This window comes from Rana temporaria, chromosome 11 (genome assembly GCF_905171775.1).
Source record: "Rana temporaria chromosome 11, aRanTem1.1, whole genome shotgun sequence".
Taxonomy (NCBI): Eukaryota; Metazoa; Chordata; class Amphibia; order Anura; family Ranidae; genus Rana; species Rana temporaria.
The window spans coordinates 160,469,616-160,478,841 of NC_053499.1; positions in this window are offsets into that span (position 1 = coordinate 160,469,616).

The following is a 9,226-nucleotide window of genomic DNA, read 5'->3' on the forward strand; positions in this document are numbered from 1 at the left end:
GTGAATGGGAGACCCCGGGGTCAGGAGAGGAATAATCGGATTGTCATAGAAGGCGATGAGAAGGGATTATACGAGCCGGACACATTAATCCCGGAGCGAAGATGACACCTTCCTATAAAGGGATTAGCGCTACACGGAATCCGATCCCGCCAGACGCACGTTTACAGCGAGAAAAAGTCTGTTAACACTAAATGGATCCTTTAAAATATTCAACGTTTTCCCGTGAAATGCGTCTCGCGAAATACAGATTGTCTTATAAATACTGGATGGGAACAGGAACCCAAATTCAATCTTCAAATCCCATTCATTTTTTAAAAGCTTTAAAAGGAAAAACTCCACTTTGTTGCAAAAAAAAACCCCCTCCCCCTCTCTATATAAATCCAGGAACTGATAGCATTGCAGCTCATCTGTCCTCAGATGTGGCGGCTGCATTTGTTTTATTTTTGCCTTATTTTCATTTGGTAAATCTGCTATTAATACCCTTCATATCTCAGGGTGACAAATGTACTGAGCAGCATTGTGACCCCAAGAAAGGGAGTGTGACAGGATACTGTGCAGGCCAATGACCACAATAATAACCCCCAGCATTGGTCTTGGTGAATTTAATAAAAACCCTGGGGCACAAATCCTCCCACTGACACCAATGATGGGGCACAAATCCTCCCACTGACACCAATGATGGGGCACAATTCCTCCCACTGACACCAATGGTGGGGGACTATTCCTCCCACTGACACCAATGATGGGGGACTATTCCTCCCACTGACACCAATGATGGGGGACTATTCCTCCCACTGAAACCAATGATGGGACACTATTCCTCCCACTGAAACCAATGATGGAGCACAATTCCTCCCACTGACACCAATGATGGGACACTATTCCTCCCACTGACACCAATGATGGGGGACTATTCCTCCCACTGACACCAATGATGGGACACTATTCCTCCCACTGACATCAATGATGGGACACTATTCCTCCCACCGACACCAATGATGGGACACTATTCCTCCCACCGACACCAATGATGGGACACTATTCCTCCCACCGACACCAATGATGGGGCACAATTCCTCCCACCGACACCAATGACGGGACGCCATTCCTCCCACCGACACCAATGACGGGGCACAATTCCTCCCACCGACACCAATGACGGGGCACAATTCCTCCCACCGACACCAATGACGGGGCACAATTCCTCCCACCGACACCAATGACGGGGCACAATTCCTCCCACCGACACCAATGACGGGACGCCATTCCTCCCACCGACACCAATGACGGGGCGCCATTCCTCCCACCGACACCAATGACGGGACGCCATTCCTCCCACCGACACCAATGACGGGACGCCATTCCTCCCACCGACACCAATGACGGGACGCCATTCCTCCCACCGACACCAATGACGGGACGCCATTCCTCCCACCGACACCAATGACGGGACGCCATTCCTCCCACCGACACCAATGACGGGACGCCATTCCTCCCACCGACACCAATGACGGGACGCCATTCCTCCCACCGACACCAATGACGGGACGCCATTCCTCCCACCGACACCAATGACGGGACGCCATTCCTCCCACCGACACCAATGACGGGACGCCATTCCTCCCACCGACACCAATGACGGGACGCCATTCCTCCCACCGACACCAATGACGGGACGCCATTCCTCCCACCGACACCAATGACGGGACGCCATTCCTCCCACCGACACCAATGACGGGACGCCATTCCTCCCACCGACACCAATGACGGGACGCCATTCCTCCCACCGACACCAATGACGGGACGCCATTCCTCCCACCGACACCAATGACGGGACGCCATTCCTCCCACCGACACCAATGACGGGACGCCATTCCTCCCACCGACACCAATGACGGGACGCCATTCCTCCCACCGACACCAATGACGGGACGCCATTCCTCCCACCGACACCAATGACGGGACGCCATTCCTCCCACCGACACCAATGACGGGACGCCATTCCTCCCACCGACACCAATGACGGGACGCCATTCCTCCCACCGACACCAATGACGGGACGCCATTCCTCCCACCGACACCAATGACGGGACGCCATTCCTCCCACCGACACCAATGACGGGACGCCATTCCTCCCACCGACACCAATGACGGGACGCCATTCCTCCCACCGACACCAATGACGGGACGCCATTCCCCCCACTGATACCAATGATGGGGCACTATCCCTCCCACTGACACCAATGATGGGGCACTATTCCTCCCACTGACACCAATGATGGGGGACAAATAAGAGAGGAGAGGGACATTGCTCGAAATCCGGGACAGTCCCTCAAAATCCAGTCAGACCATAATGAGGGACAAATGAGGAAGAAAGAGGGACATTGCTCAACATCTGGGACAGTCCCTCAAAATGAGGGACAAATGAGGAAAGTGGGACATTGCTCGAAATCCAGCACAGTCCCTCGAAATTCGGGACAGTCGGGAGATATGAAACAAGCATCTCCATTGAAAACTTCCCCTCTATTCTTGTTCTGAGGACAGTCTCCCTCCCCCCGGGGGACACCAACTGCAATAAGAACCTAATAGAGTTCTATTCTATCCACAACTAAAAAGATTTGTCTTTAGATACACCAAGTTTTTTCTACATATCGTATGTCCCACGCTTGTAGATACGACTTCCTGCTCCTATGTATAGACGTGTTTTTTTTTTGCACGTGTTAATAAAGCTATTGGATCACTTTCAGCCCACTGAATCGGAAGCCCCGCCCCCCCCAGCACGTTTATAGATGGATTCATCACGTGAGGACCAGAAAACCTCATTGTGCGTCACGTTAGGCTTTGACACGTTCCAGATGGTTTCACTTCTCCGTGTTCGGGCTTAATAGAACAATTTCAGGATTTTGCCGATTTCAGCGTTTTCTTCTTCCGCTTCTTTTTTTTTTTCTTAAGCGATATAAAAAAAAAAATTTTTGCAAGAAAGCTTTAACTCAGCATCTAGATGAACTGTCCCAATACCGGCAACTCAAAGACGGGAGGGATGGCGGGATTTTATGCGCTTCTGGGTCAATATTTCATATAATTTTTACTCTTCAGCAGAAAATAAAAGCGATATCACATTCGGGAAGAAGGGGGTCTTCTACGACTCGGAGGCGAGGAATCTCGTGTGCAGAGAAGGACCTGCATTATCAAAACACAAAGTGGGGGGCCGGTGATCTAATATACACCAGATTACCAAAAGTATTGGGACGCCGGCCTTTACACGCACATTAACTTTAATGGCATCCCAGTCTTACTCTGTAGGGTTCAATATTGAGTTGGCTCCGCCCTTTGCAGCTATAACACCTTCACCTGTATTCTATGCATCAGGGTGAAAAAACATCCGACGATTAGCGGCCCCCCATCCAGTTTACTTACCTGAGCCCTCAAAAAGTCCTGTGTTGTGAACACGCCGTCTTCTCGGCTCATTCATTGGATGATTGATGATAGCAGCGCAGCCATTGGCTCCCGCCACTGTCAATCAAATCAATGACGCGGCGCACCGGGGCCGAGCGATAAAGTCGGTGGCTATAGCCGCCGACTATCACGGGAGCACACCCGCAAGCTAACCCCCTTGGGAGAGCGCTTCCCAGAACGGGGGTTTGCTGATGCGGGGAGAAGCCGAGAACCGCCAAGGGGTCCCCCCAGCCCCCCCGTTTACTTACCTGAGCCCTCGAAAGTCCCGGTCGTGAACGCGCTGGCTTCTTGGCTTATTCATTGGATGATTGATAACAGTGCAGCCATTGGCTGTCAATCAAATCAATGACGCGGGGCTGAGTAAAACAGTCGGTGGCTATAGCCGCGTACTGCATCACTGGTGCGCACCCGCAAGCTAACCCCCTTGGGAGAGCGCTTCCCAGAACGGGGGTTAGCTGATGTGGAGAGGAGCCGCGAAAGCCGCCGTGGGACTCCAGAAGAGGAGGATCGGGGCCACTCTGTGCAAAACAAACTGCACAGTGGAGTAAAGTACGACACCTTTAGTGTCACTTTAAAAGGGAAAGTTCCGCTTTAAACACAAAATTACATAAAAGTGGAAATTGAGTTTGAAATAAAATGTTTCAAAACAATAAAAAAAACAATAAAAAAAACAATAAAAAAAAACCAAATCTGACTTCATCTTTAGCGTGCTTGGGGAAATTTCCGACCAGGTGTGTGCATTACAATCCGATATCATAAAGAAGCCACTTGTAGGAGGTTCAGATGTTCTCATCATCTCCCAGCGTTACCCCACCTGAAACAAAGGCGCCCGTCAGAACAATAGACCGATATCAGCGCAACAAAGAACTCGCAATTAGATCCTCGCCTGCCAATCATCCCGGCACTTCACTCTGCCAAGCAGTCGCTCGCTTTTGTAGAACGTCGCATCGGTTACTAAATACAGTTCATTCCCGAAAGCTCATCATTAAAACTTTCTAAAAAAAAAAAAAAACTCCAGAACAAAAAAAAAAAAAAAAAAAAAGCGAGAGACAAAAGCCGAACACATTTATTGTTTCATAAAAAAATAAAAAAAGAAGTGTCTATCTGTTCTAAAGGGAGAATGTCGCTGTTATTAGGCTCATAAGAGAAGGAGCCGCTAGCTTGCCGCGTGCCTGAGAAAATAATATAAAAATATGAATTTATTGTGTGCAATTACCGTATTTATCGGGGTAAAGCACGCACCCCAAACCTAGAAGGGAATTTTAAGAAAAAATAAAATAAAAATACTTACAGTTTGAATGCCCCTCGTCGGTGTCTTGCCCGGTGTCCATCGGCGGCCTTGTCCGGTTCGGCGTCCGTCTGCGGCCTTGGTGGGGTCCTCCCCGCTTCTCACGCGATGTCTGAGTGCCGCCGTCAACATATACCGAGTGCAGTACACTCGGCTAGGATCGGCCACGCTCGGCTCCTCTCGCATAAAGGCTAGGAGGTGGGACAGGGCGCGACTGCGAGCGGAGCAGAGCATGGCCAAGTGTACTGCGTTCGGTATATGTCGGCGCTCAGACAGAGCGGATCGGCGTATAACGCGCACACGATTTCCCCCTGATTTTAAGGGGAAAAAAGTGCGCGTTATACGCCGGTAAATACTATAATAGAGGTTTACAATAGAGATCAGGAGACAAGAAATTGAATAGGTTTTGAGGGAGTTCGGAGGTGTTCGAACTTATGCGGTAAAAAAAAAAAATAATAATAATAAAAAAAAAAAAAAAAAAATAGAACCAGTCCGTGGCGGCTGGTGCTCAAAATTTTTGGGGGTGCGCAAACTAAATGGAAAAAAAACCCTATCAATTGCCGCCACTGTGCCCACCAAACCCAGCCACTGTGCCCGCCAAATGCAGCCACTGAGCCCATAAATTGCTGCTACTGTGCATCCCCCTGCCTGGCACATACCTGTCTCGTGGGGCAGCAGGGCACGGTGGCGATGTCCTCCACGCTCCTCGATGTCTTCTCTTCCCAACCTCCGCTATGATTGGACGCCCGATAGGCAGCATCCAATCACAGCGCCTGTCATTTCAACCAATCGGGTGACAGGTAACAGACCCGATTCAGTGTTAGGAAAGCGATTCAGTCACTTTCCTAATACAATGCTGATTGAACAGTGAGCGCCCAGCATGGCGCCCGCTGTTCACCATTTTGGACGAGATTTGGGGACTTTGTAGACCCCTGATGTCTCCATAAAGAAGACCTGTCATGCACTATTCCTTTTACAAGGGATGTTTACATTGCGTGCAATAGGAAAAAAAGGAACAGATACAAATGTAAAAAGGGAAACGTGTAAAAATATATATATATTTTTTTTAAAGTGTCCCCATCCTCTTGTGCTTTCATTGCAGAACGAACACATACGCAGGTCGCGCCCGCATATGTAAACGGCGTTTAAACCAAAACATGTGAGGTATCACCGCAAACATTACAGCGAGAGCAATAATTCTAGCGCAAGACCTCCTCTAACTCTAAACTGGTGAGGTGAAGCCGATGAAGGTTCTTATGTACCAGAGTTTGGCGCCATTTCATGAGTGTGCGCAATTTTAAAAGTGCGACATGTTGGGTATCTATTTACTCGGCATAACATCATCCTGCACATCATGCAAAGAAATTGGGGAAGATTTTTTTTTTTTTAAATTACATTTAAAAAAAAAAATAGCAACAACTGCCATTTTATACCCTAGGGTCTCATTCATTCATTCATTCATACATACCAACATATATATATATTTATAAGTAATTTTCTAATTGGCTTGGGTGGCACGTGGTTAAAGCAAGAGTTCACCCGAAAAAAAATTAACATTAGATTGAGGCTCATTTTGTCAAGGGGAATCGGCTACATTCGGAAAATCGTGACGCACTTTATGCAACCGTCTGAAGCCTGTCAATCAAATAGGAACGCCCAGTCCCACAGCCCATACCCGGAAGCGGTGGAGAAGATCGCTCTCTAAAACGGTAAGTACAGCTTCGATTTTTAAAAAAACACCCGATTCCCCTTCACAAAATGAGCCTCAATCTAATGTTAAAAATTGAGGGCCAGATTCTCAAAGGCATTACGACGGCGCAACACCATTAGCGCGTCGTAACACCTCATCTGGCCCCGGGTATCTATGCGACTGATTCTCAGAATCAGTTGCGCATAGGTACCCATTAGATCTGACACGCTGTCAGATCTTAAAAGTAATTTTTTTTCCCGCCGCTAGGTGTCGCATCGCTGCTTTTCCCCGTCGTCTATGCAAATTAGGTAAGTACGGCGATTCCCGAACATACGCGAGGTCGACGCAGCGAATTAACGTCGTTTGCGTAGTGTACCCGACGCGCAAGGTTGCCCCTGCCAATTAGCAAGCGCAACCAATGTTAACGATGGCCGTCGTTCCCGCGTCGAATTAAAAAAAAATTACGTTGTTTGCGTAAGACGTCCGTGAATGGCGCTGGACGCCATTTACGTATACATCTAGGCAAATGACGTCGGGGCGACGTCATTTAGCGCAATGCACGTCGGGTAATTTACCCGACGGAGCATGCGCAGTACGCTCTGCGCGGGAGCGCGCCTAATTTAAATGGTGCCCTCCCCATTTGAATTGGGCGGGCTAGCGACGAGCAATCTAACGCTACACCGCCGCAAGTTTACAGGTAAGTGTTCTGAGAATCAGGATGTAAACCTGTAGACCTGCGGCGGTGTAATGTAGATCTCATATATTACGCTGCCCAGGAGCAGCGCGAATGTATGAGAATCTGGCCCTAAGTTTTCAGGTGAACCTCCACTTTAAGAAAAACTGTCCATTTTGGTTTTCGGCCAGGTGCATCCTAAATTTTCAGTCCAGAATTTTAATTTAAAAAAAATATATATATATACATACATACACACACACACACACACACACACACACACACACACAGAAACAAGTAAACCGACAGGAAATGTGATACGTGAAGTTATAAACAAAACAGACAACTTTTCTTGAAAAAATATCTTTTTTATGAGATGAAATGAGCTCATTACACTCCGCACATACAACGGGCTTTTAAATAAAATTATTTTAAAAAAAGCGCAGACATTTTTTTTCCCCCAACATTCATTATGAAATGCCCCAAGACTGATGAAGCCGTTTGGTGAACATTTAAAAAAATGACAAATAATCTTTCACTTTGTATTATGTGAACACATTCTCAAAATACACAGGCTTCTGTGAATGGGCAGCAGAGAGGACGGGGGCGGGCATAGCCGTGTGCCTCTCTCCTCTGAGATCTTGGAGTGTCCAGCAGAGGAATAAACTTGTCAGATATAAAAAAAAAACAGAAATAAGCCCAGGGGATATCATGCACCTCCTTGGACATAAAGTGGAGTTCCACTCATTTTTTCAGTTTATTAAAAGTCAGCAGTTACAAAAAAGTGTAGCTGGTGACTTGTAATAAAAACACACACTCGCCTGTCCCACCATCCAGCCATGCTTCCGCCTGAACCCTTGGTTCCTCTCCCCCGCCTCTCCTCTGTGGGCATCCGGCTGTGTGAACACTGCGCATGCACGATTCGTGTTGCACTGTCCCGAATGGTGCAGGGAGAGGGAAGAAAAGTCATCGCCTAGGTGGCAGTGGGAGTTGGGTACTGGTAAAAACTGGGTCCCCCCCCAACAAATGACATGCCAAAATGGGGCATGCCAGGGGGTTAGGACTCAGAAAAAGCTAAAGTTCCACTTCCGTTTTAACTCTGTGTGCCTTCATTCTTTTTTTTTTTTTTTACAAAAGTGGCTGGATTTCCAGAATTCCGCTTTAAATTTTTTAAAGTGTCGAAACGATGCCCATTCACAGAAGCCTCTGTATTTTGTGAATGCCCGATGCCCATTCACAGAAGCCTCTGTATTTTGTGAATGCCCCATGTCCATTCACAGAAGCCTCTGTATTTTGTGAATGAGTTTACATACTATAAAGGCTTCTGTGAATGAGCAGGAGGAGGGGGGAGGGGTGAAGCATAGCAATTTCAGCTTCTACAGTTGGAGCTCCGGAAGTTATCTTTTTGGAGCACAACAAACTTGTCAGATGAAAACAGAGATAAATCCAGAAGGCGGCAGGCACCCCGTTAGACTTGACTCATGGTATGCTAGCGGTTTTTACAAAGTAACTGAATTCTTGGATATCAGCTTTAACATATGACAGTGATAAAGATCGTTATAAAAAGTCTCTCCCCTCTTGTAGGGTGCACACAAGTGGTACTTCAGCCTTCCTGAAAGTATATGTAAAGGTTTGCGTTTTAAAACAAACAGGTCATACTTGCCTTCTCTGTGCAGTTGGTTTTGCAGGGTGGCCCAGATCCTCCTCCTCTGGGGTCCCTTCCGTGGTGCTCCTGCTCGTCTCGAGTGCCCCGTTGGAGAGCCGCTCTCCCTCAGGACACTCACGTGGGCACGCTCCCGCTGCTGCGTCTATTGACACAGACAGCAGGACACGGCTTCCGCATCATTGGATTCGATTGACAGCAGCCTGAGCCAATGGCTGCGCTGCTACCAATCAGGACCCCAGACACCGGCTGGAGCTAGTGTGCTTGTCCCCGGTGCTGGAAAGACCGGGTACAGGCAAGTAAAGGAGGGGGGGCTGCTGCATCACAGGAGGTTTTTCACCTTAATACCTTGAATGAGAGACCTGAGGGGTGTTGTAGGTCTGCCCCCGGCACCGCAACCAGCTACACATTGTAGGTCTGCCCCCGGCACCGCAACCAGCTACACATTGTAGGTCT